This window comes from Elephas maximus, chromosome 1 (genome assembly GCF_024166365.1).
Source record: "Elephas maximus indicus isolate mEleMax1 chromosome 1, mEleMax1 primary haplotype, whole genome shotgun sequence".
NCBI classification, from domain to species: domain Eukaryota; kingdom Metazoa; phylum Chordata; class Mammalia; order Proboscidea; family Elephantidae; genus Elephas; species Elephas maximus.
Genome location: NC_064819.1, coordinates 68,208,578 through 68,222,408, shown reverse-complemented (window position 1 = coordinate 68,222,408; position 13,831 = coordinate 68,208,578).

Sequence of the window (13,831 nt, the reverse complement as noted above, 5' to 3'; positions counted from 1 at the left end):
AGGTCTGGTGATCTGCTTTTGTAAAGATTACAGTCAAGAAAACCCTATGGAGCAGTTCTATTCTGTAACATGTGGGGTTACCATGAATGGGAATCAACTCAATGGCAAAGGGTTTATTAATGCATATTTAGGAGGTTTTTTTTTTTTTTTTCCTACTGCCAAAAAACTTGTGGCAAATATCCTCATGTGCACAAAGGACAGCTCCCCCTTTTGACCACAGTCCTCATCTCAGCTATCACTCAGAGACTTAACTGTGTTCACCGTCAAGACCCCAGCTTGGAGAGGGCACCCTGCAGTCTCTGCCACAGATCCCCCTCACTCTGAGCCACCGGAGCCCCTGCATGGTGTGCTGGTTCCTAATTGCAAGCCTATTTCCCCATCCCCCACCCAACCAGACCATCTGGGTCAATTCCAAGTTATGGAGAACCTGGAGGAGGTGAGTAGAGCATCCTCAGGATCTTTAGCTGACAAAACGCACCAGGCTACTTTCCCACCTGTCTGACCTTGCCATCATGATTGGGAGACTCCCAAGAGGCATTTCCCAGGGTTCCACAGAAGAAGGTATACACAACGTCCTCTCCTTTCATCTTCTTCCTGGGCCTTCTTGAGTGTTTTTTTCAATCACTTTCTTTTCTGTGAACTTCCCCAAGCTCTCACTAAGCATCACTTTGCATCAGTGGAGGGGCTTTCCCATCCTATGTGGTTGGAACTCACTTGTTATATGCTGTAGTCTCAGAGCCTCAAGCTTTGTTAGTAATATGTAAATAGGAGTTTCAGAATTTTGAACAAACCCTGGTTTTTTATGAGAGCTTCTCTGGCAACTGCACAATGATACTTTGTTCTAGAATCTAGACTGTATCTGCCCCACCCTAAAGCAATGAAGGCCATTGATTCCATGAGAGTGGCTGCAGCAGGGCAACATGACTTACAGGGAATTTTTAAAAGGCACCATTTGAATATTTCAAACTTTTAACCTTGTTACCCTAGCTAGGCAATTTAAGATTATGGGAGAATTCAAGAGTTTCTTGAATAAAGGGAGAAAGAAAACTGTGAAATAACAATCATATGGGATAGATGATAACTCATTTTATAGATGTGGAAATGAAGTCTCAGAAAAAAAAAAAACTTTCCAAGTGATGCACAGCTTGCAATAGGTGAAGCCAGAATTCAAACTCAATTCTTCGTATTCTCATTCCAGTGTTCTTTTTGCTACTAATATTTATAGAAGTTTCCTGACAATGTCCGTCAATCCAAAAGAGGAAAACAGAGATATGAATTTCTGCCACTTAAAACTATGCAAAAAATATATGACTATGGTGGTGATATAAAAGAGAGAGAGAACTCCTGATAAGTCATCAGCTTCTTCATTCATTATTTTATTCATTCAACTAGCATTTATTAAATACAGTAAGTCCCCGGGTTACGAATGTACGACTTACAAAACTCATACTTGCCTTTTAATGTACTCTAAATTTGCCCTCATTTGCCCTCACTTTGAAACAACTGAAGCAACCCCTACCGGCAACAAATTCTTCATCACAACCACCTTCATTTGCCACACATGCAGCTTTTAAATCATTCAAATGGCTTTGAGCCTTTTCTTGCAGTAAAGTAAGGCTAAATATGAATCCTATGCACCTGCTCCAACTTACCTACAAATTTGACTTAAAGACACATTTAGGAACGGATCTAATTCATAACCTGGGGACTGCTTGTACTTCCAATGCAACAAACATTGTGTAAACCCACTGCTGTTGAGTCAATGCTGAGTCACAGTGACCCTAAAGAACAGAGGAGAACTTCTCTGCAAGGTTTCCAAGGCTGAAAATCTTTACAGAATCAAACTGCCACATCTTTCTCCCACAGAGCAGTTGGTGGGTTCAAGCTGCCACCTTTCAGTTAGAAGCTGAATGCTTTAACCACTGCACCACCAGGGCTCTGTAACATCGTACTAGGGATTCGAAATCCAAAAATATAAATGCCCCTGCCCTTAATTAAATATAGTGGGAGAGACAGACAAATGTAATTGTAATAAAACTAGGCAAGTTTAGTGCTGTATGATTTTAAACACCAGGGAATTCTTAGTGTTTCCATATCAACTTTTTTTTTTTCATGCCTCAAAAGGTTACTGGAATTATGCAGTAATTCCACAGGTAGAAATTTCATTATACATGTTGGGATGTGAGGAATCACTTAGACAATAGAAAATGCTTGGCTCAATAAACCTGAAAATCACAAAGGTGAAGACAAAAATATAGACTATGTAGCAATAGTGAAATCATGAGAGCCACCGATCCCCACTTTTCGGCCCATTGATCACTGGTCATTTCACTTTTCAACAATCTCCGTCTACTACAAACAGTTCCTCTCTGGAGCAGTCACTGTGGCCACATTCTGCGTTCCACAGTGTTTGAGAAATCCCGGGTATTTACATTTGTGTTAACCCACAGTATTAATGTCTTGCTGAACAGACAGCTCACCAAAAATGAAATCTAATGCCTTCTTAAACACATGTAAAAATAAGAAGCATAATTTCACACACAATCCACATACATCTGTATTAGGTGAATGATAAGATGTCCCATTACATGAAATTTCAACTAATTTATCTCTGGTACATGTTAATCATTGAATTCACATTCTCTATAGTATGCTGAAATACTCAAGATCGGACTTCGGCTCTCGTGGACTTGTTCTAATTTTTTTTCATTTTTAACTGGAACTTGCATATGAGTAATTGATGGTCTGATATGCAGCCAGCCCCTGGCCTTGTTCTGACTGATAATATTGAGCTTTTCCATCCTCCCTTTCCACAGATATAGTTTGATTCCTCTATATTTCATCTGGTGAGGTCCATGTGTATAGTCACCGTTTATGTTGGTGAAAAAGGTGTTTGAGATGAAGTTGTTGGTCTTGCAAAATTCAAGGCTGTATTTTCCTACTACCGATCCTTCTTCTTTGTTTCCAAGTTGCGCGTTCCAATCACCAGTAACTATCAGTGCATACTGGTTGCATGTTTGATCAATTTCAGACAGCAGAAGTTGGTAAAAATCTTCAATTTCTTCATCTTTGACCTTAGTGGTTGGTGTGTAAATTTGAATAATAGTCATATTAACTTCCTTGTAGGCATATGGATACTATTCTATCACTGACAGTGTTGTACTTGAGGATAGATCTTGAAATGTTCTTTTTGACAATGAATGCAATGCCATTCCTCTTCAAATTGTCCTTCCTGGCATAGTAGACCATATGCTTGTCCAATTCAAAATGACAAATAACAGTTCATTTCAGCTCACTAACGCCTAAGATACCGATGTTTATGCCTTCCATTTCATTTTTGATGATTTCCAGTTTTCCTAGAGTTATACTTTGTACATTTCAGGTTCCAATTCTTTATGGTTGTTTGCAACTGCTTCTTCTCATTTTGAGTCATGCCACTTCACCAAATGAAAGTTCTGAAGGTTTGAATCCATCCATGCCATTAAGGTTGACTCTACTTTGAGGTGGCTGCCCTTCCCCAGTCATACTTTGAGTGCATTCCAACCTGAGGGGCTCATCTTCCAGCACCATATTGGACAATGTTATGCTGGTATTTATAAGGTTTTCACTGGCTAATTCTTTTCAGAAGTAGACCGCTGGGTCCTTTTTCCTAGTCTATCTTAGTCTGGAAGCTCAGCTGAGACCTCTCTGCCATGGGTGATCCTGCTGGTATTTGAAAACCAGTGGCACAGCTTCCAGCATCACAGCAACACACAAGCCCCCACAGTAAGACAAACACTAATGACAGAAGGCCAGACGAGTTGTGCAATGACATCAAGGACATCATACATGAAGAAAGCAAGAGATCATTAAAAAGACAGGAGAAAGCACAGCAAAAGCAGTGCTCAGAGGTCAATTTATACCAGCAAATACACACATACAAAAAGAAGAAAGGGCCAAAATCAAAGAATTATCTGTACAACTTGAACAAATAAAAGAAAGAAACAAAAGAAAACCACAGGCACAAGAAGAAACCAAATAATACAAATTAGAGCAGAACTAAATGAAATAGAGAACAGAAAAACAATTTAAACAGTTAACAAGACCAAAGGCTGGTTCTTTGAAAAAATTAACAAAATTGAAAAACCATTGGTCAAACTGACCAAAGAAAAACAGGAGACGAAGCAAATAGCCCAAATAAGAAATGAGATGGGCAATATCACAAAAGACCCAGCGGAAATTAAAAGAATCATACCAGATTACTATGAAAAATTGTACTCTAACAAATTTGAAAACTTGGAAGAAATGGATGAATTTCTAGAAACATACTACCTACCTAAACTAAAACAAACAGAGGTAGAGCAATTAAATAAACCCATAACAAAAGAAGAGATTGAAAAGGTAATTTTAAAACTCCCAACAACAATAACAAAAAAAAAGCCCTGGCCCAAATGGCTTCACTAGAGAGTTCTACCACACTTTCAGAGAAAAGTTAACACCACTACTACTAAGGTATTTCAGAGCATAGAAAAGGATGGAATACTCTCAAACTCATTCTGTGAAGCCAGCATGTCCATCATACCAAAACCAGGTAAAGACACCACAAAAAAAGAAAATTACAGACCTATATCCTTGCTGGTTATATCCCTCATGAACTCAGATGCAAAAATCCTCAAGAAAATTCTAGCCAATAGAATACAACAACATATCAAAAAAATAATTCACCATGACCAAGTGGGATTCACACCAGGTATGCAGGGATGGTTCAACATTAGAAAAACAATTAATGTAATCCAGCATATAAATAAAACAATAGGCGAGAACCACATGATCTTATCGATTGATGCAGAAAAGGCACTTGACAAAGTTCAACACCCATTCGTGATAAAAAAAAAAAAAAAAACTCTCAGCAAAATAGGTATAGAAGGAAAATTCTTCGACATTATAAAGGGCAATTATACAAAGCCAACAGCCAACATCATCCTAAATGGAGAGAGTCTGAAAGCATTCCCCTTGAGATCGGGAACAGACAAGAATGCCCTTTATCACTGCTCTTATTCAACATTGTGCTAGAGCTCCTAGCCAGAGCAATTAGATAAAGCAAATAGATAAAGAAATAAAGTGCATTCAGATTGGTAAGGAAGAAGTCAAAGTATCCCTCTTTGCAGATAACATGATCTTATACAGAGAAAACCCTAAAGAATCCTCAAGAAAACTACTGAAACTAATAGAAGAGTTCAGCAGAGTATCAGCACGCAAGATAAACATACAAAAATCAGTTGGATTCCTCTACACCAACAAAAAGAACATCAAAGAGGAAATCACCAAATCAATACCATTTACGGGAGCCCCCAAGAAGATAAAATACTTAGGAATAAATCTTACCCGAGATGTAAAAGACGTATACAAAGAAAGCTACAAGACACTACTGCAAGAAACCAAAAGAGACCTACATAAGTGGAAAAACATACCTTGCTCATGGATAGGAAGACTTAACATTGTAAAAATGTCTATTTTACCAAAAGCGATCTATAGATACAATGCAATTCCAATCCAAATTGCAATGACATTTTTTAATGAGATGGAGAAACAAATCACCAACTTCATATGGAAGGGAAAGAGGCTCCAGATAAGTAAAGCATTACTGATAATCAAGAACAAAGTGGGAGGCCTCACTGTACCTGATTTTAGAACCTATTATACTGCCACAGTAGTCCAAACAGCCTGGTACTGGTACAACAACAGATACATAGACCAATGGAACAGAATCGAGAATCCAGACAAAAATCCATCCACATACGAGCAGCTGATATTTGACAAACACTAACATGGGGAAAAGTCAGTCTCTGGCATAACTGAATATTTATCTGCAAAAAAAAAAGAAACAAGACCCATACGTCACACCATGCAAAAAAACTAACTCAAAATGGATCAAATACCTAAATACAAAATCTAAAATGATAAAGATCATGGGCGAAAAATAGGGACAACCTTAGGAGACCTAATACATAGCATAAACAGTGTACAAAACATTACCAACAATGCACAAACACCAGAAGAGAAACCAGTTAACTGGGAGCTCCTAACAATCAAACACCTGTGCTCATCCAAAGACTTCACCAAAAGAGTATAAAGATTACCTACAGACTGGGGAAAAGTTTTTAGCTATGACTTTTTCAATCAGCATCTGATCTCTAAAATCTACACGATACTGCAAAAACTAAATAACAGAAAGACAAATAACCCAATTAAAAAATAGGCAAAGTATATGAACAGACACTTCAGGCAGCTAACAGGTACATGAGGAAATGTTCACGTGCATTAGCCATTATGCAAATCAAAACTACAATGAGATTCCATCAAGGCTGGCATTAATCCAAAAAACACAAAATTATAAATTTTGGAGATGTTGTGGAGAGACTGGGATGCTTATACACTGCTGGTGGGAATTGAAAATGGTACGACCACTTTGGAAATTGATTCAGGGCTTCCTTAAAAGGCTAGAACTAGAACTACCATACAATCCAGCAATCCCACTCCTTGGAATATATCCTAGACAAATAAAAGCCTTTACATGAACAGATATATGCACACCCATGTTCACTGCAACACTGTTTACAATAACAAAAAGGTGGAAGCAACCAAGGTGCCCGTCAACAGGTGAATGGATGAATAAATTATGATATATTCACACAATGGAGTACTATGCATCAAAAAAGAACAATGATGAATCCATGAAACATTTCATAACATGGAAGAATCTGGAAGGCATTATGCTGAGTGAAATTAGTCAGTTGTAAACGGACAAATATTGTATAAGAACTCAAAAAATAGTTTAAACAGAGAAGAAAATATTTTTTGATGGTTACGAGAGTGGGGAGGGAGGGAGGGAAAGCGGTATGCACTAATTACATAGTAGACTAGAACTATTTTAGGTGAAGGGAAAGACAACACACAATACAGGAGAGGGCATCACAAATGGACTAAACCAAAAGCTAAGAAGTTTCCTGAATAAACTGAACATTGCGAAGGCCAGTGTAGGAGGGGCGGGGGTTTGGGGACCATGGTTTCTGGGGATATCTAAGTCAATTGGCATAATAAAATCTATTAAGAAAACATTCTGCATCCCACTTGGAAGAGTGGTGTCTGGGGTCTTAAACACTAGCAAGAGGCCATCTAAGATGCATCAATTGGTCTCAACTCACCTGGAGCAAAGAGAATGAAGAACACCAAAGACACAAGGTAATTATGAGCCCAAGAGGCAGAAAGGGCCACATAAACCAGAGACTACATCAGCCAGAGACCAGAAGAAATAGATGGTGCCTTCCCACAGCCGATGACTGCCCTGACAGGGAACACAACAGAGAACCCCTGAGGGAGCAGGAGAGCAGTGGGATGCAGACCTCAAATTCTTATAAAAACACCAGACTTAATGGTCTGACTGAGAATAGAAGGACCCCGGAAGTCACGGTCCCAGACCTTCTGTTAGCCCAAGACAGGAACTATTCCCAAAGCCAACGCTTCAGACAGGGATTGGACTGGACTATGGGATAGAAAACGATACTGCTGAGGGGTGAGCTTCTTGGATCAAGCAAACACATGAGACTATGTGAGCAGCTCCTGTCTGGAGGAGAGATGAGAAGGCAGAGGGGGTCAGAAGCTGGCTGAATGGACAAGAAAATAGAGGGTGGAGAGGAGCGTGCTGTCTCATTAGGGGGAGAGCAATTAGGAGTATATAGCAAGGTGTATATACATTTTTGTATGAGAGACCGACTTGATTTGTAAACTTTCACTTAAAGCACAATAAAACAAACAAACAAAAAGCTATATGACCTCGGGCAAATTGGTTTATTTCTCAAATCTTCAGTTTCCACATCTGTAAAATGATAATAATAATAAGACCTCTTAAGGCTGTTAAGAAGATAAATAACACAGGTAAGGAAAAAAAAAAAAGAAGAGAAAGAAAAGAGCGAAATACATGTCAGAAGAGACCCTGAAACTTGATCTTGAATGTTGAGTAGCTAAAGCAAAAGGAAAAAAATGATAAAGTAAAAGAGCTGAACAGAAGATTTCAAAGGGCAGCGCGAGAAGACAGTATTATGACAACATGTACAAAGACTTGGAGATAGAAAAGCAAAACGGAAGAACATGCTTAGCATCTCACAAGCTGAAAGAAGTGAAGAAAAAATTGAAGTCTGGAGCTGCAAGAGCAAAGGATTCTATGGGGTAAATATTAAATGAAACAGGAAGCATCAAAACAATATAGAACGAATACACAGAGTTACTATACCAAAAAGAATTTGTTGATATTCAGTCATTTCAGGAGGTACAACATATGATCAGGAACCCATGGTACTGAAGGAAGAAGTCCAAGCTGCACTGAAGGCATTGGCGAAAAACAAGTCTCCAGGAATTGACTGAATACCAACTGAGATGTTGCACCAAACAGATGCAGCGCTGGAAGTGCTCACTTGCCTATGCCAAGAAATTTGGAAGACAGCTACCTGGCCAATGAACTGGAAGAGATCCATAATTTATGCCTATTCCCAAGAGAGCTGATCCAACCGAATGTGGAAATTATAGAACAATATCATTAATATCACATGCAAGCAAAATTTTGCTGAAGATCATTCAAAAACAGCTGCAGCAGTATATTGACAGGGAACAGCCAGAAATTCAGGCCGGTTTCAGAAGAGGACGTGAAACAGGGACATCATTGCTGATGTCAGATGGACCGTGGCTGAAAGCAGAGAATAGCACAAAGATGTTTGCCTGTGTTTCATTGACTATATTAAGGCATTTGACTGTGTGGATCATAATGGATTATGGATAATATTGTGGAGAATGGGAATTTCAGAACATTTAATAGTGCTCATGAGGAATCTGTATATGGATCAAGAGGCAGTTGTTCAAACAGAACAAGTGGATACTGCATGGCTTAAAGTGTCAGGAAAGGTATGAGTTAGGGTTATATCCTTTCACCATACCTATTCTATCTGTATGCTGAGCAAATAATCTGAGAAGCTGGGCTATGTGAAGAAGAACGGGGCTACAGGATTGGAGGAAGACTCATTAACAACCTGCATTATGTAGATGACACAACTCTGCTTGCTGATAGTGAAGAGGACTTGAAGCACTTACTGATAAAGATCAAAGACCACAGCCTACAGTATGGATTACACCTCAACATAAAGAAAACAAAATCCTCACAACTGGACCAATAAGTAACACCATGATAAACAGAGAAAAGGCAGAAGTTGTCAAGGATTTCATTTTACTTGGATTCACAGTCAACACCCATGGAAGCAGCAGTCAAGAAATCAAGATGCATTGCATTGGGCAAATCTGCAGCAAAGGACCTCTTTAAAGTGTAAAAAGCAAAGGTGTCATCTTGAGGACTAAAGTGCGCCTGACCCAAGCCATGGTGTTTTTAGTCGCCTCATATGCATGCAAGAGCTGGACAATGAATATGGAAGACGGAGCAAGAACTGATGCCTTTGATCAACAAACCCATCTTGGAAGAAGTACAACCAGAATGCTCCTTGGAAGCAAGGATGGCAAGACTGTGTCTCACATGCTTCGGACATGTTGTCAGGAGGGACTAGTCCCTGGAGAAGGACATCATGCTTGGTAAAGTAGAGGATCAGCTAAAAAGAGGAAAACCCTCAACGAGATGGACTGACACAGTGGCTGCAACAATGGGCTCAGGCACAGCAACAATTGTGAGGATGGCACTGGACCAGGCAGTGTTTCGTTCTGTTGTGCACAGGGGCACTGAGTCAGAACCAACTCAACAGCACCTAACAGTAACAACAACATAGTATGCTTGGAGTCCCTGGGTGGCTTAAACCGTTAAGCGCCTGGCTACTCACCAAAAGGTCGGCATTTTGAACCCACTCAGGCACCTTGGAAGACAGGCTTGGCAATCTGCTTCAGAAATGTCACAGCCATGAAAACTGTACGGAGCAGAGCTCTACTCTGCATACATTGGGTCGCTATGAGTTGGAATCAACCCAACAGCAAATGGTATGGTATGGTACGGTACGGTACGGTACGGTATGGTGTATGGTATGGTGTATGGTATGGTATGGTACAGCAACTGGTATGGTATGGTACAGCAACTGGTATGGTATGGTATGGTATGGTATGGTATGGTATGGTATGGTATGGTATGGTATGGTATGGTATGGTATGGTATGGTATGGTATGGTATGGTATGGTATGGTATGGTATGGTATGGTATGGTATGGTATGGTATGGTATGGTATGGTATGGTATGGTATGGTATGGTATGGTATGGTATGGTATGGTATGGTATGGTATGGTATGGTATGGTATGGTATGGTATGGTATGGTATGGTATGGTATGGTATGGTATGGTATGGTATGGTATGGTATGGTATGGTATGGTATGGTATGGTATGGTATGGTATGGTATGGTATGGTATGGTATGGTATGGTATGGTATGGTATGGTATGGTATGGTATGGTATGGTATGGTATGGTATGGTATGGTATGGTATGGTATGGTATGGTATGGTATGGTATGGTATGGTATGGTATGGTATGGTATGGTATGGTATGGTATGGTATGGTATGGTATGGTATGGTATGGTATGGTATGGTATGGTATGGTATAAAAGTATACCATACCATACCAGTTGCTGTACCATACCATACCAGCAACTGGTATGGTATGGTATACTTTTCTGTTTTACTCACCACACACATGTACACAATTACAAATGAAATTGGTAAACTTCATTTAAACATTTTCCTCCTATCGGACATTTTCCAGTCATCTGAAAAGACTTACAGGAGACTCCCTTTGGAGGTTTGTTACGACTTTGAGTTGGAGGTTAGGTGTCTGGCGATGTGAAGGCTTTATGAGAACACAAGATTTTTTTGATAGCTAAAGTGTGACTCCAGTATTCAAGTGCTAAACCCGGGGGAGGAAGAAAGTAACAAAAGTATTCAGAATTTGGTTCTTCCAAATTCTGAAACTCAAATATCTGCCCTGAAACTTTAATGTGCTGCTGTATCATTTAAGCCATTATTTCTAATTAAAAATAAGAGGTACAGTTATCCCCTAAACACCCAATATTCTAGAGACATTATAATAAGAGAAATAAAAACCCATAACCGTTTTTCCTCTTGTGAGAGGGAGAAACATTTACATATTCCACTGTGGAATTAAATATATATGCTAATTAAATGCTAAAGTAAACATGAAAATATATGAAAAATTGCAAGTTGGAGAACTACGAAAAACATGCAAAGGCAAAAAAATAGGTCTGCTTGCAAACAATTTCTTCAGTCTTGCTTATTCACGTGTAAACGTTCAATATGTTCAATGCTCCGACATCTCTATTCATTTGAACAGAGGTTTGAATCAACCAACTAATATATAACCTTTAATTATATGATCAATTTGTTCAAAATTCTGAAGTCTATTACATATGGGATCAACTTCATACGAACACATATGTTTTCATGGTTTCCCATTTTAAGCAGTAACTTTCCCAGGGAATTGAGGCACCCTAAATAAAGAGAATACATTTGTTCTTTTGTGCATTTGTTCACCCATATTTTCTGTCTCTCTCTCTACTCTTCTTCTTCCCTCTTTCTCTCTCCTGCAATGCTTTAACATGATGAGTATCTAATATCATGGAGTTAATGATTTACCTAAAACAGTATTTTTCACAGTAGAGATCACATTTTTAATCTTTTCATTTTTGCAGCTGTATTCCCAAAAATGAGTGACAAGAGGAGTGTTTTATTAGGCTCCATAGCTGGGCACTGAGTTCCTGTTAAGGGTGATGGTAAAATCATTTGGAAGTGGATAGCGGTGACGGTTGCAAAAACGACGAGTGTGGTCAGTGTCACTGAACTGTAGATGTAAAAAATGTTGAATTGTTTTGTCATATATATTTTTTTACCACAATAAAACAATAAAAAGTTTATAAAGATGCTATAGCTGATGAAAGATATAGAGAAGCCCATTCTTTTATACATATTCTATGGCATAATCAGACCCTTCTGACAAAACTTAACCAAAAAGAAAGACACCCAGTGGATTATATGGCACAAGTTCCAAGCGATTCCTCCAGGTTTCTTTGCCCTCCAGCAGTAAACTGGCTTTTGCATCTGGCAAGCATATACAGGAAACTGGGCCAAGTATGGCTGATAAACTTGGCCAAGTTCTTTCATGTGACCTACTGTGACAGCCAACATAAAGTTCCCAATGTCAATTCAATTTCCAAATGAAAATTGCTACCTTTTCATTAAGTTAATGTTTAAGATATACATACAGGCAGTCCCCAGATTACAAACAAGATCCGTTCCTAAGTGTGTCTTTAAGTCGAATTTGTAGGTAAGTCAGAACAGGTGTATACAGCTCTTATTTAGCCTTACTTTGATGCAAGAAAGGGCTCCAAGCCCTTTCAATAATTTAAAAGCTGCACATGCGGCAAGTGAAGGTGATTGTAATGAATAATTTTGTTGCAGTAGGGGTTGGTTCAATCATTTCAAAGTGAGGGCAAATTTACATAACACTAAGGGGCAAGTTGTCTGTAAGTCCAAAGTTCATAACTCAAGGACTTGAGTATATACAAAACCATTTCACGTGGCTGGGAGCAAAAAGCAATGTATTTTTAAAAATAACAAATTTTCTGCCCTTGCATTATAAAAGGGAATAAGTATTTAGAATGAGATGAACATTATGGAAATGGACCTGAGCAAGGAGTATTACTCTCATGCAGTTAAAGATTCAGAGGCATGTTTCCGGTGCTTCTGCCTGGTGTAATGCCTTCTCAATTGACCAGAGTAATTGGTCATCATGACCAAATCTCTAAACTCACCTGAAACTTCAGGGTTGTAGTTGAAATTCCATGACTTCTAGAGCTTCTGCTAGTTAGTTGCCAAATAAAAGATTAAAACATTTTAAATAGTCATAGGCTTTAAAATGTTAGTAATAGACTTGAATAAATGCATACTCTTTTTTAATACATTGCTATTTTGAGTCATGTACTATACTAGGTGAGGCATTGGTGGTTCAGTAGTAGAATTCTCACCTCCCATGTGGAATACCCAGGCAAATGCACCTCAAGTGTGGCCACCACCCTTCTGTCAGCGGAGGCTTGTGTGTTGCTCTGATGCTGGACAGGTTTCGGTGGAGCTTCCAGGCTAAGACAGACTAGGAAGAACAGCCTGACTACCTACTTCTTGAAAATCAGCCATTAAAACCACTATGAATCCCATGGTCTGACGTACAACCGATCGTGGGCGTGGCACGAGACTGGGCAGCATTTCTTTCCGTTGTGCACAGGGTCACCGTGAGTTGGCTGACTCAATGGCAGCTAATAACAAAAACAACTATGGTGGGCAACGGTGATATAGTATGAAAGTTTATATTTTGCCCTTGACAATATCACTGTAAAGGTAGAAAACTTAGAGTTCCAGCTTGGTTCTTTAGGCTCTCCTTTATATGTCACTACGTTTGATTGACAGATGCTTGTTGCACCATTACCAAAAAGCTGTATTCTCACAGAGTGCATATCAACATACATCAGTGAAGACAAAACAACTTTTCCCTGCAAGCTTATTAAAAAAAATTTACACAGAAAAATGTATATGAGATTAATAAATGTGTCACTTAGAATAAACACCTTTTTATCCAGCATAAGGAATATATTGAATCCAGGAAAATTACATATCTTTTAAAATAATATTGTAAGTAGGATTCACTCTCTAGATAGTAGGTACTTGTTATTTTTGCCAATAGGAGATGTAATACCAAATAAAGGTGAAGTGTACACAGCTTGATGAACGTAAACGATGCCACTGAAAAGTA